Source organism: Symphodus melops (genome assembly GCF_947650265.1).
Source record: "Symphodus melops genome assembly, chromosome: 17".
Taxonomy (NCBI): domain Eukaryota; kingdom Metazoa; phylum Chordata; class Actinopteri; order Labriformes; family Labridae; genus Symphodus; species Symphodus melops.
Window position 1 is genome coordinate 12,948,560 of NC_136707.1, and position 27,874 is coordinate 12,976,433.

Consider the following 27,874-nt stretch of genomic DNA (forward strand, 5'->3'; position numbering starts at 1 on the left):
AATTAAGTCATAGCAATCACAGATCGAATGTCAATTTAAGCCTATGCTTATAAATAATATAGCAGGTTTTAATTTAGCGGATAAAGTATGTGCTGCTTAACATTATAAAGGTGAATTCTATATACAGTAAAAGAAAGAATGGATCTCTGTACAAAGACCTTGGTGCAGTATCCTGAAGGTAAAAGACGCAAAAGCTATTTGAAGGAATGCCTTAAAAGGTAAAAAAAGAAAAAAAAAGCTTAAACCTCAAGTGGTCAGACCTTGTATTTGCAGACCTTGTATTTGCACATTGTGAAAAAAAGCTTAAGTCTTGTAAAGTGTCTGTGTGCATTATGTGTGTGAAAATGTTAATTTCATGATTTTACAAAGTATATTATGGAAGCATTTTGGAAAGCTGCCTGTATCAAACAGGTGGAAGAAGAATGTCTTAAGTTTAAGGTATAATTTAAAACATTGGGAAACTGAAAGAAGAACACGTGAACCTGCAGGAGGAGGTCTTGTTTGAATCTACAATAAATGTAACTTTACTTACTTTCTTTTTTTTATGATTATTTGACCTCCTCTCTCTGTCCATGGTGCTGAAATAGGCTAAAGACATGCAATCCAATGTGTATTCTGGTAGAGTCAAAAGAGAGTAACTACAAAAACATCAAAGTTGGGAGCTAAAGATTGATCGTTATAAATTGACTAAAAGGTGCCAAGTTTCACATCAGTACTCTGAAAAATGAATCGTAATATTGTGAGCATCAGCAGCTATAGAGCAGAGGGGGTTGATTAAAACAAGCAGGCGTTATCATGGCAGCTGCGAAGGCAGTTTGTAGCTCTACTTACCCAAACGAGTGAAAGAGCGAGAGATTACAAGGTGCATTTGTGTTTTCATTAATTTATTCAATTATTTTGTTAATTATTTTTTTTATTATTTTGTAAAATAAATCATGAGAGAATTGTATTGTGAATCCAGTATTGTGAATTGTATCGTATCTGGAGTTAAGTGACTCATTACATCCCTACATCAAAGTCAAGTCAACTCCCAAAGGTTGGCCTGTTTAGAGGTACACTTCAAAAGTGATTTACGAGTGCACATTATAATCATCAGGATAATCTCTGTGGACAAGAGAACCAGTTCTGGGTGTCTTGGAATGCAGCTATTTCAGCTGTGAAACTCAACAATTGAAGTTCACTTGAGGAGGTTCCACAGGATTCAGCTTATTAAGCTTTTTCTGTGATGCAGCTTTTACTTGCCTCCGCCAACCCAATTTCATCATTTTGTCCGCTTGTGCGGTCAGTTTCCCATCTCTCACTCATGTCTTCTTCTTCTCCCTCTGCTTAATTAGCTTCAAAAATCTATGTCCATTTGCAGAGCCAGCGCTGACCTGGATCATTGTGAGTTAGGTGTATTCTTTATGGACTCTGTCGTATACACAGAGACTGCTTATTGACTCTGGAAGAAGAAATTGTCTGCCTTTACACTTTTTAGTATTTTCCATTCAAATGGCAAGATTCTAATGTATGCTCAAAGTGAAGTGGGCCTTTCCAACACTACTCTGTTTAGTTAAACTCATTATGGTGTGGGTTGAATGAATAGCCAATGTTGGGTTGTTTCATTCATCGGCCTTTAGTGGACTCTATCAGTTTTTCTACTATGTCCATGAGTTCACTTCCCACATGTTGGACAGCTGAGCAGTTTGCTCAGCTGTGTGTCTTTAATGGCCAAATATGTGTTAACCTTTCAGTCAGTTGAAAGTCATTGCTTCTTGTGCCGATGGTTAAGTTGATGAGAATACCCTACTTGGCTTGTGGTTTCGCAGGTTTTATGTACATTTTGGGGGTATTACTTTTGGTAGGTATGAGCTCAAAGAGTTAACTTTAACATCCTCTATCTTCAGTCATGTGGTGTTACACAGGTATGGAAGAAAGTCAAGCTGTGAATGTCCAGTCCTAAGACTGATGACTGAAAAATGCAGAAATTTCAATTTAAATGTGCAGCAACACTGCCTATAGCTGCTCAATGCAGTTCTGTCTACCTCCAAGGTGAACTGATGTTTAAATTTGTGCATGGTTAAGCATCCTATACATTACATTTTTTAGTCATTTTTCATGGGCTTCAACAATAGTACACTCCAACAATGGCTCTTTGGTGTCTTCAGATTTCATTTTCTTTGTTGTTGTTATTTTGTAATTAATTACATTGTCAAACCTGAAGAGGGAGAGAAAAAGAGGGAGGGAAAGATGCACAGGAAGGTCCTGGGTTAGAACCAGGTGATACCTGGTGATATCACCTTGATAACTTGTGTGTGTTTGTAGACATACTCACAAATCTTAAGCCCCAACAAAAGGTATGCTAAAGGAAACAAGCAAAAGGTAACGATCTATTAAGTATCGATGGAGACGCCATTTATGAGGAATGGTAATATGTTTGTCTTTGTTGCATCTTTTGTTCAGCTCCTGTATCTCTTTAGAAAAGGTCGTAAAGAAATTGACAGCCAAACAACTTATTGACGAACAGAAGGGTGGCAGTAAAAAAAAAAAAAAAAAAGGCCAAATTTAATACCAGGGTTGTGTCACGATGGGGGGATGGGGGAGAATCCGTGTGACAGCCGAGGTGACTTTGAAAGTGTTGCAGTCAATAGTTTCTGTGCCAGCGCGTTGACATAAAGATAGGTTACAAAGTATGGAGGGGGCAGCCAGCACAGCAGTAGCACTCAGGTTGGCCGGGGTCATGCAGCCGGCTCGGTTTTAAGTTGATTGGCCTGCTGGAGATCAACGAGGACGAAGCTGATTTTCCCTGCCAACGTCTAAGTTGAAGAATACGGAAAAGGCAGATGTTTTGAAAAAGAAATGGTCCATTTGGTTTTTCAAGTATATAAACATCCTCGCAACGATGGCAAGATTTTCCATTTCCCCCTGTCCTTCTATTCCTTCCAGTCTTCCTCTCATCTGCTTTAGTCTATACAGTCCTCCCCCTGTCCTTTTCTTCTCGTCATCACCACTGACAGCTTGTGCTGCTTTATTACCACAATTTTAGAGCTGAGTGCTGGATTGCTTATTATCGCAATTCAGTCCCCCCAACCCCCTCCACGTCCTCTCCCTCCCGCCCTCTTCGACTTCTCCCCCTCCTCTGGTTCTCTCCAGCTCTCTGCTTGTGCTATAGCGTAACACTGCAGTCCCCGTAGTAGCTGACTGCGCTCTAGTCTGCTGCAGAGAAGGAGGGAGGGAGACACTGAGGGAGAAAAGGGGGGCTGGCATGGGTTGGGAGGTGTTTTTGGAGAGGGGGCGTTGAATGAAATCAGAGTAAAAAGAAGGAGAGGAATTGGACGAACAGGACGGGGTTCACTTTCTGCACCCCCTGTTTTTTTTAGATTTTTTGTTTTATCCGCGCTTCCCTTCTTTTTTTTCTTTTTTGCTGAGCTCGGCAGGCTGAGATGCTCGTATCCGTTTATTGATCGGGCAGTGCGTCTCAGCTCGCCTCATTCAGGTGGACGTCTCAGCTGAATGGTGCTCCTTTGTAAGCAAAACCTTCCAACACGCACTCCCCCTCTCCCTTTCTCTCTTCCTCTCTCTCTTTCCATTTTTTTTCACACAATGGAGTGTGATGAAAATTTCTAGTCCCTCGAGCGAAGAAAAAAATAAATACCAACACAGTGGCACACAGACACCTACTCACACACTTACTGTAATGCAACACACAGTAATTGCAGCAGTGATAATATCATTTTGACCTCATTTTAGAGACTTTGTTACGATAGTGAGTTATCGAGGCTCAGGCTGCTGTCTTTTTTAGCATAACGTTAAATCAGTGCTTGTTTCTTGTAAAATACACGAATCAATGAAGATACTTCTTACTAAGCATACGGCAGGGGGTTAGCTTAGATGACAATGACACATCAGCATATTTTGCTGTGTCAGTCAGTGCAGAGCGTTCTTTAAGATGTAGTTACATCTGTCTGTTTCATATACAATCAATAAAAACTGGCGACAGCAGGTGCCAAACGATTGTGCGTGTGTCCCATTGAGATCAGAGTCAGATTTGGAAGCTTTGTTGGAAACTTTGTTAAAAAGGTAAAGTAAAGTAAAAAGAAAATTTAGCAAAAGCAATTCATTGAACAGTTGAGATAGTTCTCCAAGTATCGGTTGAGTAGTTGAAATACTTGATTGAAGGTATGGATAGAGGTGCTCATAAACGAATGCAAGGATTCTCCAGCTTCGCCCCCTCTGAGTGTTAGTACAAAAACCTCTTTTAGAAAAACTGATCTTAAAATGGAAATTTTGAGCCCTTAAACTATAAGAAAATTGTCAGTGTTACGCTTTCTTTTCAATCAACTAAACAAACAACTTAAAAACCTTATTTAATTTCATACTGGCTGTTTAAGCTAACTGAGAAGGTAGTTAACCTCTGCCCCTCAAAAAGATGTGAGATTTGAATCCCTATTTTCATTTTAACTTATAAAAAGTAATAAATAAACACATAAACAAGCAGAGCCAAAACTGTTGAACTATCCCTTTAAGAGCGAAGGTGAGACAGCTGGTCAGTGGGTGGAAACTGGCCCCATTTATTTAACCAATTCACCCAAAAACAATGACTTGGCCAATGTTATTTGTGGATCAGGTACATTGCTCCTGACCTTCTGTACAGAAAATGGTGCAAGACGGTAACATTGCTGAAGGATCTTGATGCATTGTGGCAAAAAAAAGACAACTAAACAAAGGTTTAATGCATTTGCTGCATTCAAAATGTTCCTGAGTGTGTCTCTCTTGACATTTGTCGATGTCTTTCCTCCTGTTTTAAAACCTTTAGCCCTGTCCTGTCTCTCCCCCTCCTACTCTAGTGGTTTGTTGCGCTATAGGCAATATATCCACTAGGGTCCCCCTTCCCCCTCTGTGCTTTTCAGGATAATGCTGCGACAGAGCTTTCTTCTCTATTTGGCGCCCATTGCAGGAGAGACAGAGAGAGAGAGAGAGAGAGAGAGAGAGAGAGAGAGAGAGAGAGAGAGAGAGAGTGAGGGAGAAAGGGAGAGGTGTGAATGAAAGAGGAGAGGGTAGGGAAAAAAAAGAGGGGCACCATACTTTATTTGATGACATGTCAAGAAATAAAGCGTTTAACCTCTAAGTGATCTCCACTGTCCTCTGTGCTTGTCGGGGTCAACAAACACATACAAACACTCACACACAGACCCACATAGGCTAAGTACAGAGATACACAATTGCGCGAAAGAAGCTAATTGAGCATAAAAAACAGCATGTGCAGTAAGCCCCTTAAACATGCAGCAGATTACTGCAGAATGATCTGCTGTGACGTGTGTGTGTGTGTGTGTGTGTGTGTGGAAGTGCAGCTCATCTCCTTCTACCTCTCAGGCTGGTTTGAACACTCTTGCCTCCTCAGTGGTTTGTTAACATTGAAAAGAGCAGACAGGGCTTCAAGAAAACCACAAGAAGCTGCCAAGATTGCAAAAGGACAGTTTTCTTAAACAACTTCCAAATGCTCACGGTAGCTTCAAACAGCTATGTCATGTACAAGTTGTTTGTCTTCTTTTAAATATTATAAATCTTCATTGATAATATAAAGAAAAATTTAACGATTCCCACTCTCTGCCCTCAGCCCATTGGTAAGGATTGAAGACAACATTTAAAAACATTAAAGGCCCTGACACACCAAGGAGACCATGGTGGACCGTTCATTGCCCATTTGTTGCCTGTTTTTGCCTTTTTTTTTGGCTGATTCAACATGTTGAACGAACGTCAGCGGTAGGAATCTCTCTGATTGTCTGTTTGGAGGTTTAATGCTCTCGTTATTTTAACAGTCTATGCTCTCGACACAGGTTCGAGAAAATCCCTTAAGCATCCCGCTGTAGTAGGCTATCCATGCTTTCACTCTTAAGTGCAGTTCCTCCTAATTTATTGCCTCTGCCTCTTCTTTTCTTTTTTCTACTTAAAGACCAAGAGTTGACAACGCCAGTGTCATTTTCAACTTTTTATCAGACATTATTCTTGATATGCTGTATATAATATGAGTGATGCATGACAGTGGTGTGAAAAGGGTCTTCTCGTATCATACAATGGACTATTGCCACCTCACGCATGTACAGAACGTACGCGCTGGTCGTACGTTCTGTACATGCGTCTTTGCTATGTGTTCTAGTGCAACTTTTTTGGCCAAGACAGAGGGCGAAGTGAGGCGATGCACCAGGCGGTCTTTGTCGCTGCTTGTTCTTTGCAGTCTGTTTGTTGTGTCAGGGCCTTTAGTGAGAAGAAAAAAATCTCTATTATTTAAAAACGATCATAATAATAATACATTATATTTAAACAGGCCTTTCAAAACTCTCAAGGTCACCTTGCAAAGCAAGGGTAAAAGCAGCAAAGTTACAATTACATTAATAAAAATTAACATTAAAATGAGAACAGGAAGCTGAATTTCTTTTTTTGGTGGTAATTTCCACACAGTGTGTTCATGTAATGAAGGATGTCACCCGGTAGTGTCACCCAGTAGAGTTGTGTCTCATTCATTCTTTTTAATGGTTAATAAACTAAGCTTTATGGCACAGAGGAATAAGAGACACCAGGCTCTGGATACAAAGAATACATTTGTGGTTTTTATCTACCTATGAGATTTTGTTAAACAAAATACAAAATATTACCAGTCTTATCCACCAAATCTCAGAAGAACATTGATTAATCCCTGTTGGAAAATCTCATGAAATCTTATCAACACACCACTGAATGTAACTATCTATTTTAATGCTTGTCCTTGTGATAAGAGTTGACAACATGTCATTGGAAAGACTTGGATCTTGCAATACTAGTGCCAGTTTGACCTCTGTTACCCAGGTCAGTTGTCTTATTTTATGTTTGTAAAACACAATGCATAGATAAAAAAAAACCAAAAAAGGTTAAAAATAACTCACTGCCCTATTCTCGGTTCGTAGCATCAACTGAGTACAACAGTCTTGCAGATTTGCAAACAGTAAAGATTCATGCTTTCCTTGTTTTTTCTGCAAGTTGAGACCAGCCGGCAGCTTTTAAAGTGCTGTTGTTTAGATTGATGTTTTTTTGTAAATACTCAGAATGTCTGTAGAGTTCACATATTTTTAAAGTTTGAATGTCAAGTCTAGTTGAAAAAGTTCTTGTCATTGTGGAGAAAAGAATAAGTCTAACAGATCATTTAATTTTTATCATATTTATCAGTGGTTAAGGTTCGGCAATAACATTAATACATGACTTAAGAAACCCTATCACGAGCACACAGCTAACCGGTAGTAACATTGGTAGTAATAACATTGGCTCTGTTTAAGGTTCCTGATTAACATAAACTCCCAGTGACACATCATTCACACACAATCCCTGACACACACTCATGCACACTCTCATTTGCTATGGCTGAGCATGTGCTTGGCGTTCTTCGACTGAATTGACCTGTCCCCAACAACAGTAGCTCCAAACATAAGATTTGTTACCCACTGCCCTGGGTACGGCATACATTTTAGGACATCCTCAGGTCTCAGACGAAGGTGTCAGACCTCAGACGAAAAAGCATCAGTTCTCAGGAAAACCTCCGTCGGGTGTCAGACCTCAGACTAAACGGCCTCAGATGAAACTGTCTCAGACTAAACGGCGTCAGACCTCAGACGAAACGGCCTCAGACGAAAAAGCCTCAGACGAAAAAGCCTCAGACGAAACGGCCTCAGACGAAAAAGCCTCAGACGAAAAAGCCTCAGACGAAACGGCCTCAGACGAAAAAGCCTCAGACGAAAAAGCCTCAGACGAAAAAGCCTCAGACGAAACGGCCTCAGACTGAACGGCCTCAGACGAAAAAGCCTCAGACGAAAAAGCCTCAGACGAAACGGCCTCAGACGAAAAAGCCTCAGACGAAACGGCCTCAGACGAAAAAGCCTCAGACGAAACGGCCTCAGACTGAACGGCCTCAGACGAAAAAGCCTCAGACGAAACTGCCTCAGACATATTTATTTTATTTATTTTTAAATTCGAGGGGGGGGGGGTGACTAAACGGCCTCAGATATAATTATTTTATTTATTTATATATTTTTAAATTGGGGGGGAAGCGGAGCGTTGCCGGGGAACATGAAACGTCATCAAGATGCGACCACAACAACCCTGGCGCGTCTATGGGCGCGGAATGAAAATACAGTAAGTAAGTTTTCATTCCGCGCCCATAGCAGTGGGTGTGGACTGTAGCTGTTTCCGTTCTACGTTCGTGAAGCTTTTTTACAGCCCTCATGGGCGCTGTCATCTTGGAATTTTGCAACCAGAGTCTGCGCAGTAGGGTCCGGCGGGAGGAGCCCTGGCAACACGCCCCGCCCACTTTGCGTACCGCTCTGATAGCTTACGCAGCCCAGCTACGCCAAGAACTTAAGAATCTTTACGGAGAGAAATTCATCTACCGACCATAAACGTGAGTACAAAACCACCATATATTTCAAGTCAAATATCTAAACGTAGTTCATTCAGAAATTAAGAAAATCACACTTTTTATATTAATTATTGAATTTAAACGTTTTTTCGTGTCCTGTATGTCTTGTTTATTGTTACTGGATGCCTTGAATTTCCCTCAGTATCTATCTATCTATCTATCTTCTTTAACTGTGTGGGTTATTAAACCTTTTATTTTTGGCAAAAAACGAACTAAAACTATTTTAAGCTAAGTTAGCAACATAAACTGTGTACAGATCGAACATATGCTGGTGAAAATATGTTATATGATTGAAAGTAGTGATGCACATAGTACTAAAGTTATATCTGCTGTCAGTAGTTACTTCAGTTCTATGTACATTTACAGAGTATGTGTTTCTGTGCATAACTGTGGAGTTGGTAAATGAATCTGTTTCATTAAGGTTTCTGTTTGTATGGACCTTTTCTCTGGTTCTTTTCCTTGTCTAAGATGTTTATCTCATTGTTTTTTATTATCCTCATTTTAGACACAAGGAAGAAGAAAGATGGCTGATACAGATACCCCTGCCAGCTCACCTGATGGTCTCCCTTACTTTGTTCTCCTCTCGGTGAACACCTTTGGACTGTGGAGGGAAGAGAGCATGCAAACTACTCACAGAGAGACTCCTGTCAGACAGGGATTCAAACCAGTAACCTCCTCACTTTTATAACTGAACCATCATTCACACTATGTGTTATAAATCAAATAAAGTATTCATTGATTTGAACCTTTTCTCTCCTGTTTTAAGCTGTAAAAACATGGACTGTCTCATGTTCTTGTAATGACAGAAGTCACAGCTGGGAAACAAATAGCTTTAAAAGTACATCAACACTCGAGTGCTGAACATTTAATGCAGGTTAGTGTTAAAGACAGCATGCACATAAAGACAGTAGAGTGGTATGATACAGACACGACTGAGAAGGCAATTACATTATTATATTTTATTCAATCACATGAAATGTAACACTAGTCTTGTAACTTGAACAAATACAGATTGTGCTTAAAAACATAGTGTGGTATTTTAAGCTACTTTCTTTCACTTGATTGTTCAGTTAGATGGAGGCAGTATTTAAGGTTTTTGTGGGTTATACAGGTTTGAAAGAGGCAAATGAGTGAACAGTATGTTAAAGTTAAAGCAGATTAATCTAAAAATAACAAAAACAAAATGTGGCTTATAAGAAAAACCTCGGTATTAAACAGCCTCTCTTTTCTTCCGTTCATCTTTTGAATGAATAGTCAAACATTGCTCAGGACGTGCGAGCTGCGTCCTCTGTGGCTCAGGCGCGACACTCGGCCCACTGTTTCACATCAGACCGCTGTCCAGTGTAAGATCAGACCAAACGCCCTGGTAAGAGAAGCAGTGGTCAGGTCCTGCAATCCTCCGAGGACGAGCTGGAAGAGAGAGACAACATGAGAAAAAGGAAATCCTCAGTTTAATGTATAATATGTTGGTGAAAACAGGGAAATACCTATTAAAAGACATAAAATCTTCATTAATGATTATATATGCAAAATAAGAAACATTAATATATAATTTTGTGAGAAACGTGATCTTTATGCCTTCTTTTATTGAGCCTGTCTGTCTCCTCCTAACCACCATAACAAGCAGCCTGTTTTGTAGTCTGTGTCAGGTTTTGTCAAGTTATAACACCATTTATTAATAAGCGTCATTAAATGTACAACATGATCAACTTGTGATTATTGGATTGGTAGTGTGTGTGTAAACTCATGCTGAATATTTGGCATTTTTAAGCAGCGTGATGCTTGGTTAATATTATATTACACCACTGCTGATTGTTTGTGTTCACGTTTCTGTCAGTCTCTTAAATCAGACAGAAGTTAAATCAGAGCTTACTTTAGTTTTATCCTGATATCTAGAGAAATATTCTACCTCATTATACAGTATTATAAATATCAGCCTGCATGGTGACATGTTAATCTCTGTATAACACACTCTTTACACAGACTGTAAACATGTACACTTACTTTTTTTAAAACCTTACCAGACCTATTTCTTATTTACTGAAACATAACTATACAGTCAATGAACGGCATCTATGAGCTGATTTTAATTACCATGTTTTTTATTTTAAATACAATTCCACTCACAAAAACGATATAACAATATCAAGAAACATATGTCAGTTCTTAGGTTTGCTCATATTAAAAAGTAAAATAAATAGATAAATCATACCTGATAACTAACCTAGCTTAGCCTGCTAATATGTTAGCTCGCTCGATAGCGCTTTAAGCAATGACACATAAATCAAACTTTATTACTTACTGTAAAAACTGCAAAGCTCCCTTAGAGTCCACAGGTCCGTGACATTAGTTTACTGCAGAAAAAACAGCTTTCACCAGCTCAAAAAAGACGAAAAAACTGAACAGAAAAGCTCCGTGGAGTCTCGGCTTCACTTCACGACGTAACTGCTTATTTACCAAGAGCGATACGCAAGATCCGCGGCTGTCAATCATCGCCATGTGTGACGTAAAATCCCGTTTTTTAACCTCAAATAACTTATTTAAAACAAACTTCACAGAAAAATGAGCACTTGAACACCATGTAGGGTGATAATATCTAATGATCACAGCAGAGTTTGGGTCTGGAAAAAAATTATGTGACGAGTATTTTAACTTAACAGTTTGACCCAAGTCCCGTCTGTTATCATTGAGGAGGCGGGGCTTATGACCTATACTGCAGCCAGTCAGTAGGGGGCGATCTAAAAAAAAAGCTTCACTTCACAGGGGACCTTGTCCCGTCCATTATTTTTACAGTCTATGGCCCATAGACGCGCCAGGGTTGTTGTGGTCGCATCTTGATGACGTTTCATGTTCCCCGGCAACGCTCCGCTTCCCCCCCAATTTAAAAATATATAAATAAATAAAATAATTATATCTGAGGCCGTTTAGTCACCCCCCCTCCTCGAATTTAAAAATAAATAAAATAAATATGTCTGAGGCAGTTTCGTCTGAGGCTTTTTCGTCTGAGGCCGTTCAGTCTGAGGCTTTTTCGTCTGAGGCTTTTTCGTCTGAGGCCGTTCAGTCTGAGGCCGTTTCGTCTGAGGCTTTTTCTTCTGAGGCCGTTTCGTCTGAGGCTTTTTCGTCTGAGGCCGTTTCGTCTGAGGCTTTTTCGTCTGAGGCTTTTTCGTCTGAGGCCGTTCAGTCTGAGGCCGTTTCGTCTGAGGCTTTTTCGTCTGAGGCCGTTTCGTCTGAGGCTTTTTCGTCTGAGGCTTTTTCGTCTGAGGCCGTTTCGTCTGAGGCTTTTTCGTCTGAGGCTTTTTCGTCTGAGGCCGTTTCGTCTGAGGTCTGACGCCGTTTAGTCTGAGACAGTTTCATCTGAGGCCGTTTAGTCTGAGGTCTGACACCCGACGGAGGTTTTCCTGAGAACTGATGCTTTTTCGTCTGAGGTCTGACACCTTCGTCTGAGACCTGAGGATGTCCTAAAATGTATGCCGTACCTGGGGTGCCAAAATAAAAACCATCAGTTCAAACTCACCTTCGAAAAAACTGTGAATCCCCCCCCCAAAAAAGCAGAAACTATATTCTTTAGATCTTCATAGTAGGTTTTACTAAAACTTGGATTTTAGACGGGCGTTGATTGATGATGACAGTGATCATGGTTGCTCAAGAAAAAAGAAAAAGCTGACTGAAATTACTTCAAGCAGCATGCATGGAAATGAAGGATTATACTTTTCAAAATATAACAACCCAGGTCCGGACCTCGCTGATATCATCGCCTCCCTCCGTTTCATAACATTGTTTCGTTCTGATTCTCTTATCATAAAAGGTGAGCCTCATGTGGAGAGGCTTAGCAGACTCTCAGCAGACTGTTTAGGATAGCATTGTTAAAAGGGTTTGTTGTGTCGCCATCCAAAGCGCAAACCTTTAATGTGCAAACTCTCAAAATAACAATTTCATACGGCCAGTCAGTTTGGAAATATGTTAAACATTTCCCACTCAATTATCATTAACAATGTGGACCACAGTACATGTTCAATGGGGACTGTGTCTGCAGAGATCCTGTCCTGTGTTGTTTTGGTTGACACGGGACATTTCTGGACGGAGAGCTGGTGTTTTTCTCCCAGCCAGTGACAGCGCACAATTTAGCAGTGGGTACAATTGAGCAATTGAAAATGTTTCAAACTTGCGAATAATGCGGACATGGATTTTTCATCAATACAACACAGCTGTAACGCCATGCGGATAAAGTTCGTTCCAAAACAAGGCTGAAACTCAGGCTGGCTTTTGCCCACAAACGCTGAGTTAGCTTGTACAAGCGTGTGGTTGCTTGCAGCGTATAGGTTCACGCCGTAAACATGCACATAACATTTTGATATAGAAAATAGAGTTGAAGTTGTATGTAGGCTGTGTTGGGTTTATCCACTGGAGCAATGCCTAACAAGCACAGGCATGTGGAAGTTGACCAGCAAGGAGGACCGAAGGCTAACTGGGCAACACTGCTAATGTTAGCCACACTTAGCAATCCAATTTGACATTGTTTACCCGTAAAAACTGTGATACCATGTTTAGCTGTGATCAATTTGAATGTGTTCTTAGTTGTTGTTTTTTTTCTTAAATTTAATCTAGCCCCTTTGCTGAATTTAAATTAGCATTTATTCAAGGGAGGTCCTTTATTAAGCTACTGTTTACGAAAACTGAAGATGGATGCTGTTGCTTCCACCAAACTGTGACAGCATCATGATAATGTAACAGTTAAAAATTTAAAAAACTAAGAAAAAACACTCTTAGATCTGGTATATACTGTGTAACGGAGATTAATGAGTGCCACAGGACTCTGGATGAATGCCTGATTGCTGGAGTGCTCACAGTGCATGAATCCTGTCAGTGTGCTGATCCACAGAGCTGTCCCCTGCTGAGAGTGCTGAGACAGGGTGTACATTTCAGCTAACAGAGCTGTCCTATGAAAAAGAAAAAGCTTTACATGTGCTTGTTTGTTCCCCTGTGGTGCTATCCAGCACTGAAGTGGCTAATGTGGGTCGCTGGCACAAAATAGTGACACGAAAATAGAAGCATTTCTGGAGGAACAAAAGTGCTGAATCAACCTAATAATAAAATCATAATTTAGGGGAACTTGTATTGGTTGCAATATTTTGTTTGTTGGCACTTTTAAAATGGTGATGCAGCTGCTGAAATAGACGGGGCCCAGTGCTGAAATAGTGTACAAATAGCACTTTCACTTTGAGGTTTGCAGATCCTCTTTGAAATTAAGTGCAGCCCGCTGAACGTAGCTGGACTGATGGTTTCAGCACTTTCATCATTCTACCTGACTAACTCAAGTCACGTGCCTGGGAGGAGGTGGAGCTTTCTTTCCTCCAAGCTGAATTTAACTGTGTTGCCAATAGTTAGATTTCATGTAATTGATTGGTTGCCTTCTCTCCTGGCCATTAGTAAAACAAAACATGGGTTAGGCGAGGTAGCATTGGCCTAACTAAGAGAGCCAGAAAGCCAAAATCCACCAAATGAAGACCATGACCTACAATGTGGAATCATGAGAGGGATACATACTCACTCATAAAATAGTGTGAAAATCAGTGTGAAACCATACTGTACATGCCATCAAGGTGCGTGATACTTTTATATGACCAATAGAATTGATGTTTTACCAAGTTAAACTAACACAAAGGTATTGTTTTACTGTGCACCTGTGCTTCACATAATCTGTTTTAAGACTTTAATCATCACTTTAAAGGACAAGCTCTTTAAAACATCAATGCTTTCTTAATCCCATATAAGCCTTTAAGTGTAGGAGATCAGGAAGTTGTAATTTTTCTGCGTTTTACGATCGTCAAATAAAAACCCACATGGAATGTGTTTATAAACTTCACAGTCTTGCAGAATCACGATCTGTAAAGGGCTTGTACTGTATAAAACAAAATTGTTTGACAACTTGTGATGAGCTGGGAGGTTAAGAAAAAAGTGAGGTTAACCTCTGCTACAGATGTGATGAACCTGAGCATTGCTGCGGCTTGGAACAGCAACAAATGTTGTGAGCAGAAATGTCTAATAAATCTCAGGCAATGATGTGCTTAAGTTTAAACTCTCTCTCTCTCTTATATACACACATGAACACACACACACACACACACACACACACACACTGCGGTCAGCATGACTTTATTTATTCATGACAAACATGACATCTGAAGAGCTTACTCAGGGGAGGTATTGACCTTAGGAAACCTTTCATAGTCATTTGACCAAACCAACGTATCATTTTAACACTTGACACAAGTCCTTCAGCTGTACAGACCGCAGCACAAAATTACAGTCGCCACTTCAATTCACAATATCTCTGTAGAGTTTTATCAAAGGATGGTAAAGGCCTTTTGTAAATGTTAAATGATTATTTACAAAAGGGTCAGTTGGCATTGACATTTGGATTGACAAAACTAACGACTGAGCCAGTTTATAAATCCTGATTCAAAGAGACTATTTAATGTTCTGATCATCTATTGTGTTCCAATGGAACCAATAGAAGTGGTGTAACATGAATTTAATTGGTGTAACCTAATGATTATCCAAACAATTCCTCCTCAGGGGAATTGTGGGGAAGAAGTAGTGCCACGGTCTGAAGTGACATAAAAATAAAGCTTTTACCCTGCTACATTGACGTACAACCCTTGAATGCACCAAATAGCAATGCACGGCAGCAGTGCTTCTCTCCGAGTCGTCCTCCTCAGGTAGCCTAAAACCCATTAGATGATCCCTTTCTCCCTTCCATCCTTCCCCCTCTACTCCTTTTTTGCCCTCTAAATATAGCCTTCTTTCACTCAGTCATTTCAACTCATACACCTCGTCCCCCTGGTGGGGAGAGAAGTGTTACAGCGCCGCTAATGCACACTCATGGAGATGAGCCCCCTGGTGCAGTCTAACACACACAAACACACACACAATCACACACATTCTGCGACAGTGTTCGTGTTGGAGCTCTGTAAGGGAGAAAACTGAAAGGATGTTGAGGAATATAAGGAACTGATTAGATTTCACAAACTCTTTCCCTATTAATATTTACTGCATATATTACTTAATATTGATTGTTATTGTTTTTATTGAATGTAATTTCCTATCAAAATTTAAAAAAAAAAGTTAATATAGATAAACATGGTAAGCATGAACAAACGGATCAGATGTCTGTGTTATGGGAATGGGGTGTCAATTCAGAATGATGAACAGAATTATGACCAACACTACACACACTATGAGTGCAACTGATTTTGGTTGTATTGTTTTCTATCAGCCTGAAGTTACTCTCATCAGCCCGGGTACCACCAGCAGCAAGTTTTGGTTTCTAATAAGCCAATTAATTTGTCTTTGTATGTATTGCACTACTGTTTTGCTCTATTTCCTGTTGTAGCCCTCTTTTGTGTCAAAAATGGCCTTGTGTGTGAAGCACTTTAACCTGTTCGCTGTCTGCTATGCTGACGAAGCCCTTGTGCTGAAATGAGACCGTTGATCTTTACGCTGCTGCTCCACCCAGACAATACAAACTTTAAGGACATTTAATGTGCTCACTTTTCTATTATCCCATTTTTTTAAAAGATCAGTGTATGGAGACCAGAAACATCTCAAAAGACGGAATGTAAATGAAACATAAATAAATATAAATCACATAAAATGACAACAGTAAAGTGACAGTAAATTGACCCGAACATCAAATCAGTGCCCTGCAGGCAGATGAACACGTACAGTATGTGAAACGTTTGTGAAACCGTGACAAAAATGAGGCTTTCAACCCAAAGAATGGAGAACTTCTAAATACAGCATGCACTTACATTGGCTGTGGTTGTTTAGGTCTGACTCCAAAAAAAAGAGCACACGTGACCCCTACTTCCGTGGTCTAGCTTTGGTGGTTATTACAATAAAGGAGCAATGCTGATTTCAGTGGTTTGTACACTTAGTAATGACGATAGAAAAACGAAAACGAAAAACGATAGACATTATACCTACAACATTTTTTACACAGTATTTACACAGCAAGTTTGAGTTTGCATTTTAAGCACGTTAACATGACTAACCTACAGATATCTACATCTCAAAGCATTTGCCTGGCAATAAAACACTGACTCTGTTGTCAAATGGCTCGATGACAGCAGATTGGAGAGACATGCATCGAATTGTATTCATTTTAGCCCAGAAATATTTTAACTGTTATATTGGTGGTCTTAGATCCTGTAATTACATTTGTCACCCCAAATGATTTCCAAAGCACCACTCACATATCAGATATTTTCCTGGGAGCAACCCTAAAAATGTTGGATTACAAAAGATGCACTAAGTATAGTTTAAATTGTTTTGTGATATATATATTTTGGGACTGAACTGCTTTATGCAACAAATCAATTTGCTCCTGAACCTAATAAATGTCAGCCTCAAGAATATTTATTTTCTCATTTTGATTTAGATTAAAACGAATGTATTTCCCAACATATTGAACTATTCCTTTAAAATATGTTTACATGTACAATTGGGCAACACAAAAAGATCCAGCAACAGAGATCAGTTGTTGACTCACTGCCATATGGGAGTTTTCAGTTGACCTACTATTCGTCCCTTGATTAAAAGCAGACCACAATTACTTGAATAGGATCTCAGAGAAAAGAGCAAGTGCTTTTTAAATGTTCCTTTTTGGGTCCTCCCCCTGTTTATTTTGGCACAAACAGTCCCTTCTCTCCCCGTTTAAAAAAAAAGAGCAAGACATAAGTAGAGTGGTAAGGAGAGAGAGAAGGTCCGTTTTAGTCCATTTTACCTCAGCGCTTTTAGCATTACTGCCAAGTCTGCTGTTTCTCTCTTTCTCCCACACGCACACCCTTCCCCCCGTCCACACACACACACACACACACACACACACACACACACACACACACACACACTCACACACACACACACACACACACACACACACACACACACACACACAGTCAGGACACAAACCTCTTGGTTAGTCTTCGTGCTCTGCATCAATAGTGCAATGATTTCTATAAAATCTCCCGTGTGTCTGCTGTGTTCAATTCTTTCAAACCACATTCCTGATTGATCGTTTCTCTAGTATCCGCGCATCGTGGTACAAGATGCAAGTGAGGGAAAGGAGACTCTCATGATGACAGCAGCGTAATGCTGCAGCACATCGTTTTAGAGTGACAGAAAGACAGAGAGGAGAGGAAACTGGAGGATGGGTTCATCAAGAGGAGTAGGTGATGAGAGAGGGAGGTAAAGGGGGGATTATGTCATGAGAAATTATGATAGAGGGGGAATCACTGACTGGAATTTATCTTATTAATCTTCTATTTTGCTTCACTTTCACTGTCACAATATATATTTTTCTGCTTTATAACACTTTCCTTTCTCCTCTGTTATTCTTTTATTTTCCATATAACACCCGTAGAAATTAAACTGCTCTAATGTTTTCAACTCAAAAGACATCTACACTTGTAAGTCTGTGTCTATGTCTATACATCTATGTGCCATTAGATGATTGAGATGAAATAAATGCTGCTTCACTTTGCATGCACAATCACATTGTGTGTGGCTGCTATGGGAATACAAGCAAAGTATGTTTATGTGTTGTATATTAATGTTTCGGTGTTGACTGAGGCAGGTTCAATTTTGAAATAGTAAAGTTAAACTGATTTAAACAACCCCTAGTGTCAGTCATGCTAGGAGCTCTGTAAAAGCTGTACACACAGGCGGAGCAATTTTTTCAACCTGCAAGCTTTCTTGCTGTGCAACGTGTTTCACTTCATGTTTATTTTATTGATCTCAATACATGTTGCGCGCAACATGCATGCAGCATGTATTGAGGTGGCAGTAGCTCAGTCCGTAGGGATTTGGGTTAGGAACCGTTACATTGGGAGGGTCGCCGGTTCAAGTCCTGATGCAGACCAAAATGTAGTTGGGATGTTGGTCTGGTAGCTGGAGAGGTGCCAGACCACTTCTCGAGCACTGTAGATGTGCCCTTGAGCAAGGCACCAAACCCCCACCAGTGGGGGCCGCACTCTGGCATTGCTCCATCGATGTATGTCCTCAGGTCCTGCTTGTGCATGTGTGTGATTCAGTCCTGTGTGTGTAAGAAACATGTCACTAAATATAGCAGAGTGTGAACCAGAATTTCACCCGAGAGCATTAATAAAGTAAAAAAACATACACATAGGCTGATTTATAAACGAACAGGATCCTTGCTCAAGGGCAACCCAGCAGTGGTCAGGAAGTGGTCTGGCAACTCTCCAGCTATCAGACAAATTTCCAGATCTTAACCAGCGACCCTCCGGTTCCCAACCCAAGTCCCTGCGGACTGAGTTACTGCCACCCCAATATTGATGTGTTTCCTGTAAACTTGCTGGAGTGTGACCTTTTGTGGATATTGACGAGCTTTAAAAGCAGCCAATAGTGCTAAAGGGGATAACCAGCCCATGTCATTTTCAAACAAAAACACATATCCACACTCCTGTTAGGTGTGAACACTTCATGCTAATCTTACCATCGGCTGCTTGAGTCAATAGGTTTCATAAGCAGTTCTGCTGTTCTGATTTTTTGTAATTATCCAAAGAGCTGATCTTTATTGCTCCCCATGTGTCATTATATGTCTGCATTGTAGCGTGTGTGTCTGTGTTATAGAAAGAGGCATACATTAGGCATGTTTTAAACCTATGAAGGTTTAAAACGGAACCGAATTTCCCCTCGTGGGATTAATAAAGTGTAAATTATTATTATTATTATTATTATAAACTGAAGGATGGCAAAGTTGAAAAGTCAAAAATGCTAGGAATCATGGGATGCTTGTGCCTAAGCACAGCTTCACAATGCTATATTTGCACAGCTGTTGGCCTGTTGAGGTCAAAATGAAACATTGACAATGACTGTTGAAGTGCTGACTTTCAGTTTTAGGATGTTTGAGGTTATTTATATCTATACGGGATGAAAGTGCAGAACTTGTCGCCCTTTTTCTGAACATTGCAGCAGGACTATTCTGCTTATACTGACAAGGATATTTATGTCTGCACAAAGAAACCGAGTCACCTTCCCTCAGTTCTTCAGAAAATACAAGTGACACAAAGGTAAAAGGGTGGCTGTTGGTCAGTGGTTGAGTCGGTCGTATCTCTATGAGAATTTAAGGGATTCCATACACTGCTCCTGCGGTCAAATGCTGAAGTGTCCTTGGGCACCATATTGCCGTGGCTGCTGTGAGGGTTGCTTGTTAATGGATTAGTTAATGCAGATGTACACATTACATACTGTACATCTGCGTGTGTGTGAATGTGTAGGTTTGACCTGTGGTGTAAAAAGTGCTTTGAGTTGTCAGAAGACTGGAAAAGAAAGCTCAACATGCTCAAGTCCAACTCCAAAAGAGAAATCAATGGATTTATAGAGGGTCATATGTAACTAGTGTCCAAAATTAGCATCCACAACTCACCAAATGCTGGTAAACAATGGTAGGTGCCGGAGACAGGTGTCAACATTGTTTTGTAACATGTCTGCACTCTGCTGGCAACATGCATCGTGCAACATTTGATTGTCAATACCTGAATCGCTTCACTCAGATTTATGATCATGCAACAGTTGATACAATTTCTCAGCAGTGGGAGACTCAGCACCTATGAGTTTGACAAAGTACATTTAGATCTGTTCAGGGCAACATAGTTGTGAATTGTGGAATTTGGAATACACCCCGTCTCCATGGTGACAATTGAAACACACCCCGTCCTTTGGTCACCGTCTTTGAGCGGAGCGGGCTGACTGACGCTTCAGAGAAGCTTTGCGTAGTACATTTATGTTACATGGCATGACATCAAAGTTGGAGTTCTGTAATCTCTGAACCCATTGGCAATTATCATCTTTCATTGCCTGGTGTGCGAGATCAGACTCTGGAAACAGGTGATGTTTTTTTGTTATTTTGCTGAAGCCAGTAGTCAACAGTAAAACACTACTTTTGCATGTGGTGTTTACATCTACAGCGTAAACACTAGTTGTCACTTCTTGTTCCCTAACATTCCTCCGGAGTAACGGCCTTCACCCGAAAGGTATATAATTGTTGGTCATCTGTCAATTTGACAAGCAATTTGTCGCTGGATTATTTAACTGATGTGTAACGTGAAAATAAAGAATAAAATTGGATTTAGAGCAAAACAATGCAGTGGATTGTTTTTGATACAAGCAGCGTAATGGCCTGTAATGACTGGATGTGCTTGAGCATATACTGTAAATGCAGTTTCTTGCCTACCCAGATTTAACTCAATGAAATGGCATGATTCACTGTATAAAAATCTGCAGTTTAGAGGAAAATTGAGTAGAAGAAGCTCCTGTTCGTCCACTTGTGGTTGATTATGTGCTTCCACACCCTTACCGCTACTTAGTGTTCCTTGGACAGTCAGCCAGTCTCTGAGCTTACCTGCCCCTGGTAGCTGCTTGAAGCCTGTGCAGGCTGAAGAATGGCTTTTACAAATGTTTTAACAGTGGACAAGATACTCATACTCATAAATTGTATTCAAGCAGTTATAACGGCAGTGTAAAAATATTCTGCAATAAAAACACAAGTGTGGAGTTAAGGTATACAGAAATTGCATATAAGTTTCATTCTGAGTAAATGGAGTTACATAGTCTAGTTAACTTTGTGTTTACTTCAAAATAATTGTAATAATAAAATAATTGTAAAGCAGGTAAAGACAAGTTTGACTGGTGATTTTCTTACCAGCCATTGGCAAATATACTAAATGGTTCATTTTTAACCCTGGACATAACAAAACAGAACATTATTTCTCTAACTCCACCCTCTGTATAATATCATATTCCATTTTCTTGCTCTCATTCCTATCATCCCCAAGGTCTTGAGCTTTTCTTAAATCACTCGAGGGACCTAAGGCTGTGCTCAGACAGACACACATACACATACTACTTCCTATTTTTGATTCTACTACAGTATGTTGGTTTTGTGTTCCACTTTCATAATGTAGCCTTTAAAAAGGAAAAAGGAAGTAAGGGAAGAGGGGATGAAGACGGTAAAGTAAGCAAGCAGCAAGAATGAGCCAAAGACTGGATGCTTGCTACTTAATGTACCTTGAGGCGTTTTTTTACATCAGTGTACTAAGCAGTTGTGATATGTTAGATAGACCAAGTGTACCAGAAAATATAGGAGAACAAAAAGACAGCGCAATCCATTTCCTCTTCTCTCACTAATTCAAATCACTGTTGTTGTACAGAAACCTTGGGAAACTTTGCTTTTTGCTGCTGTGGCAGACATCTGGCATCACTGTCCAATTGTGAAGAATGAATCTTAACTGCAGGGCTAAACTAACAGAGAAGAAGAACTTGAAGTAAAAACAATAACAAAAAAAAAGGTTAAATGTGAAAGAAATCCAGAAAAAACATTCATAAACGTCAAAGTGTAGCTGATGAAATACATATGTAATCAGCATCTTGGACACGTTATTAAGACACAGAACTTAAGTATGTGGACCTGTTTAACTGCCTGATGCCATTAATTCTGGTATGTATGTCACCATCTGGTGCATTAGAACACACGATGCTTGAATTTGTGAATGTGTGAAAGACTTTTTCAGTGTCAAACCTGCTTATTTGGGCATGGCTTTGTTGTAGCCTGAAGCTGCACATTTAGAGGACAAGTCACTGGGTCTGAGATGATAGATAAATGAGAAACCGGAAAGAATTGGAAAATCGTGTTGCTTCAAACAAAAAGAGACCAAATTCGGACTGTCAAGTTGTTAGCTGAAAGCGTGCTGTTTCTATTTCTCTGTGAAACACGAGAAAACATGGAGGATTTGTTTCTAGTGTAGACAGTCCCAGTTTGCCAGATAGCTGGTCTTCATCCATTGATTGGTCATCCAGCCAAGAACCACAACCAGCTGCTTGGTCCCTGCAGTATCTGTGTTTGTGTTTGTCGGGGTCAGTGGGTTGATGGTTGAACTATATCTCCCGTTTTGTAGCTGCGCCAGTTCTCTATTTGCTGTTGTGGAGCTTTATGACAAACCGACATTGGGACCGCTACAACTTCTAGTAATTTTCCCGTTTGTTATTTAACAACATCATTCACTTAAGCGCAAACATTTTTACCATGGGAAGGTGCGCAAATCTGCAATGAGTTTGAGTGTGTGTGTGTGAGTGTGTAGGTAATTTCACTGCTTCTGTTTTGGACAAAACACACACACACACACACACACACACACACACACACACACACACACACACACACACACACACACACACACACAGAAGGATACAAGATCAATATATGACCTTAGCAGAGTGTTCTCCTCAGTTGATGACCAGCCGGTTAAAATATCAATAAGAGGCAGGGAGGCGGAGCCAAGCTGTCAATCATTATAGTTGACAATGGGAGGTGCCTGTCACGCACTCCTCTTTCCCTCAGCTTTGCACAAGAGGCAGTATTTCAAAATTTGATTCCAAACAGCCAAACAAATGTGTTATATACTAGCTAATATACTGTAATGACCTCTCTGAGCCCACATTTTGGATAGTGACAGCAATGACTAACACATAATTGTAATACTTCCTTTTCTTACCCCTAAGGATGATATGAGAAATTGATCCCCTAAATGCGCATTTAGTTCTATGGTTAGATTTTCAATTAGTTCCTGATCCAAATACCTGGAAATAATTACATCCTCATAAGCCCTATTTAAATTTGTGAGTATGACAGAGTTCATTTGTAAATGTCAGAATGCTAGCATGCTTGAATAACATAACTCAGCAAATACTATCGGACTAATATTAACACAGTATGTTACCACTGCCATTGTGAGTGCAAATTGTTGCATTTAGTTATGCAATATTCACACGTGTCCTGAGATTCCCATACAGATCAGGGAAGGAAGTAATAATGTAGGATAGACCTCCAGTTTGTTATTTAAGTGGATCTGATGAGACCATTTATGAAATATTAAGATAATGGCATACAACTCAAACAGTTTTATGTGAATACTGGTTGGTGCCATGCAAATTGATGTATACCATGCAAATTGATGTATAAGGTTAACACCATTAGAAACCCCTTGCACCTCCCTTCTTTGAAACATTTCAACATCTTAAAGCTAATCATTGTGCCATATTTGTTTCTCAAAGGTTAGTCAAGACCCAACTAAAAGGATAAGGATAACTTGCATTCATTAAGTGGTACAACATGAGACTGTGTGTGGTTGTGAGTCAGTTGTGAAAGCCTCTAGAAATGTGGTTTTCAATTGTTTAAAATGTAAAATAACAAAGTACGTCCTCTTGTAAAACATGTCCTAAAAACAACAAAAACAATCAGACTTCTGCAGCACTAAACAGTCTGGTTTCCATTGGCTTTGAGCGCTAACTGTGGGTGGTGTGATTCTTTTTCAGTGGACACCACAGTATTGGACAGTGCCCCTACTGGCCTGCTCAATTCCCCAGTTAGGTGCAGTATTCACTTTCTGGCTGCCTCTACTTTTGGCCCTCACTCTGAGCCTTGGCCGACTGGAGCCCATTTGGCAGAGCTGCATCCTTCCTACTAACTATATTGGAGCTCACCCTGCACAGAGTGAAGCACTGCAGCAATCTGTAGCCTGCAACGGCGCTAGCGCAAGCAGGGGGAGGGGAGGGGAGGGGAGGGGAGGGGAGGAGAGGTGGGGGCAAGGAGGAAGAAAACGGATCCACACAAGTAGTATTTTTTGGTTTCTTCAGTGATTTTTTTCACGTTTAATTTTTTGAGTTTAATTGTATTTGAATAAGGATTTTTTAAACACATCTTTTAAATTGTCCATTTTGGCCCTCTTCCAAAATCTACTTGAAAACAGAGGCCTTTGTGACTTATTAAACAATAAGATGGATTCAGTCGAGATGTACACACTCTGAGAGGGAGCAAGTGTTGCAGCGTGGCTTGGGGCTGTTAAGTGCTGTAGCCAGTATGTATGGATGAGGGACTTTCTCAGTGCTAAAGCCCTGTTGCAGTGTGACTGCTCCTCCCCTCCCACTCTCGCTCTCCTCTGTCATTGTTCTACCTTGGGTATCCGTTGGTCCGTGTCTTTTAGCACAGTAGGAAATACAGGCATTACATTAGCTTGTAACCTGTCTCTATCTATCTGCACCTGTTCCTCTTTTTTGCTCATTGGACAATCTTTTCAAGCACTTGCAAGTCAGTAGATTAAATTATCCAATAAAGGAAAATATGACTTTTTTCTCCCCCTTTAAACGGCACATGCTTGTTATTCTTCAAGCATACACCATGACTTACTGCAATGCAGACTGAAACAGGATCCAAAGTCAACCTGACTTGCTGTATTAATGACTCATGGTGATTGTATTAATGAGATTTAATCCATCAATTTATAATGAAAGACATCCTATTGTTTTTATCCAAAGGAGTACCAATCGATCCTCTTTTCCACCACTGCACCCCCCCACCTCCCCACCCCACCTCCCATCCCATTGCTGATTCAGTGCAGTCTAGCTTTGCTTACACTTGCGTCTGGTGAAGGCCAAATGGCAATTACAATTAGAGTGCTTTATGCAAGGCTGAGGCTGGTTGGCTGTAGTAGGCAGCTATGTCCAGCTCTCTGAGGAGGGGAGAAGGGACATGGGTTGAAGAGGAGACAGAGAAAACAAAGGAGGAGTAGCAGGAAAAGGACAGAGGCTGTATAAGTTTGAATCCAAACCTGTCTGGGCCTATGCAATATATATCATTGCAACATGCTGTACAAGAATGTTTAGTTACATTTTGTAGCTAAGAGCAAATTCATCATACAAAAATTACTTGATACCATGCAGCATACAGGAAAAGGAAACCAAGGTGAGGACCTAACAGAGACAAAAAGCTGGATTTGATTGCTAATAATATTATTTCATCATTAGTTGTGATGCTTCAAAAAAAGTGAGATTGAATTATGTTTTGATCAGCCACATCTAAAAAAAATAGTGTTAACCTATTGATCATAAATGAAGCCTAAAGTCAGCTGCCTCTGTGATCACTCTTTAAGAACTCAGGATCTCTCTTTCTTTGTTGCCTCGACGCCTGTGAACCTAATTTTTTCATGTTGATCCCAGTTGTACTTGTGAAGATATACTGTATGGGGAATAGTTGTCTGAAGAATGAAAATAAACTAGGGGCTAAAAAGGCCACCGCTTATGGTTTTAGAAAACCTCTGACATAATGCATTATAATTCTTACAGTGCCCATCTTTGTGCTTTCTTATGTTGAAGTCAATCTACAGTCTTGGACACATGCATACTGCCATCTTTAAACAAGGCAAGGCAAGTTTATTTATATAGCACGTTTCAATAACAAGGCAATTCAAAGTGCTTTACACAAAGACCTCAAAAGCATCACGACAGAGGAAAGAAATGATGCATTATAAAATCCAGTATTGCTTATTCAAAACGATGTATAAGTTCTTAAAATCCTGTTGGGTCTGTTTATAATGCACGACTACCATAAGTAATCAGCTCAGTGTGTACACACATCTTGTTGCTTTAAAGTCCCTGTGACTGAATCCGGACACAGATTCGCCTACTGGTTTTACTCGTACCGAAATGAATTCTTAATAATCCACGCTGGGACGGGGTTAAACAACTGGAGGACAAAGGGTGACAAGATGCACAAAAGCTGACTCGATGCATAGAGATAAATAAAAGGGGGAAGAAAGTGGAACAAGAGGAGAAGAGAGCTGGGAATTCACGGAGAGAGGTACTGTGAGACATCCTAGCTGTTTTAACACAGTTATGCACAACTGCACCACTTTGTCCTGTCTGAAACAAAACATAGCTTGATGACCCCAGACAGGCTGTCTCTTACCTGAACATCTACTGTCACAGTGTTCTTTTATCACATACATATCCACACAGCCTGTCCAGTTAGATTCTTACTGACTTGGCATAACTCACACGTCAACTGGTAAGTGTGTGCCGTGTGTGTGTGTGTGTGTGTGCTGTGTGTGTGCGTGGAGGGACCTCAGCCAGCATACTGCTGTATCCTCCTCCTGGGGCAGTAAACAGTATGCAAATCTTCAGCCAGGCTATTTGTAGTGAAGTCACCTTTACAAGAAAAACGGTGTGTGCGTTTGTGTGTTTGTGTGTACGTGGTTGTCTTTTCTGCAGTGTGAGAGAGGACATCCTGAGTGCTGCGTCACTGCTAAAGGAAAGAAAAGTGATGTCATTGAATGGCTCACCAAACCTTTTGGCTTCAGTTACAGAAAACTATTCTCTAAGTGACTAACATAAGCAAAATGTTACACAGCTTAAATTGAAATGATGAATAAAATGTATTTGCAGAACATGTCTTTGTTATGATAGCAGACATTCACGTTGAAAACTATAGTGCTCAGCAGAACCAAACATAACAGTTCTGCCACTATCAGCAGGATGACATCATTTGTCATGTGTATCACTGGTGCAACATTTGTGATCTTGCACCTCTTTGATTTAAGTTTGGCTTGGTTTAACCAGGATTAGTTGTATAAATGAAATCAAACTTATATTATTGGGGCTGTGAAGAAATGTGATCTTGTCTTATCATTTCTGCAGAAAGTCAGGTGTGACTGAAGTGTAGCTAATGCAATTAATCAAGGTCAAAGTTCTTTCTTAATAAAGTTTATATTTGTATGAGGACAAATGAAATGATAAACATAACCATAGTGGAATTAGTTATATATACTGTCTTTCTTGGCAGTAAGGACTAATGTATAAAACAATTTTGTTAAAACAGAGACAGCATTTAACATACTTTTCTCATTGGGTAAATGTTTAATCTTCTTGCCACCATTTCTCTTAAAAAGTATCTACCGTACATTTGCTTTATAACATTTTTAAGAATTTCTTTTTGGGCGTTTCTGTAGGCCTTTATTGGACAGATAGGACAGTGGATAGAGTCAGACATCAGGGAGAAAAAGGGAGTGCGTAATGACATTTGGGAAAGGAGCCAGAGATTGGATTTGAACCTGGTCCGTGTGCTTGGAGGACTACAACCCCCATACATTGGGCATGTGCACTAACCAATGCACCACCAGTGCCACCAGCGTCCCTCAAAATGACATTTATAAAAAAATATAGTTGCTTTAATATTCGAATACTTTGTACAAAACAATGTTGTGTGAAGAATTATCTTTTTGGTTAAATACCAAGCAGCAACCTTGCTTAATTTTTCTGCTGTTGAAAATTAAGCCAATGCGGAAGTGCAAATTCTTGTCAAGCCTGTCAGCTGTCTGGATGGAGGTTGAATGCAGAAGCACTGAAAGTCACATCCATACTCCTTTAAAAAAAAAAAAAAAAAAAGCCTGGGTAAAAAAAACTAAATGGTTTGATAAGCTATGTCTCGATTGGCACATTGGACATTTTTGATAACTCAACCGATTTTATAAAAATATAAATGTTATTTACAAAAAGGCCTTATTGACAGGTGGGGGCAAAGTAATTGTTTTTCAAAGGTTTTAA

At 40.0% G+C, this 27,874-nt stretch overlaps 1 protein-coding gene across 6 annotated transcripts in view; it reads left to right on the forward strand.

The window, feature by feature from the left end:
- LOC306837759 (voltage-gated potassium channel KCNC1-like) overlaps window positions 1-27,874 on the forward strand; it is a 77,678-nt gene that overhangs the window by 1,835 nt on the left and 47,969 nt on the right. The gene's annotated exons all lie outside the window — the stretch shown is intronic.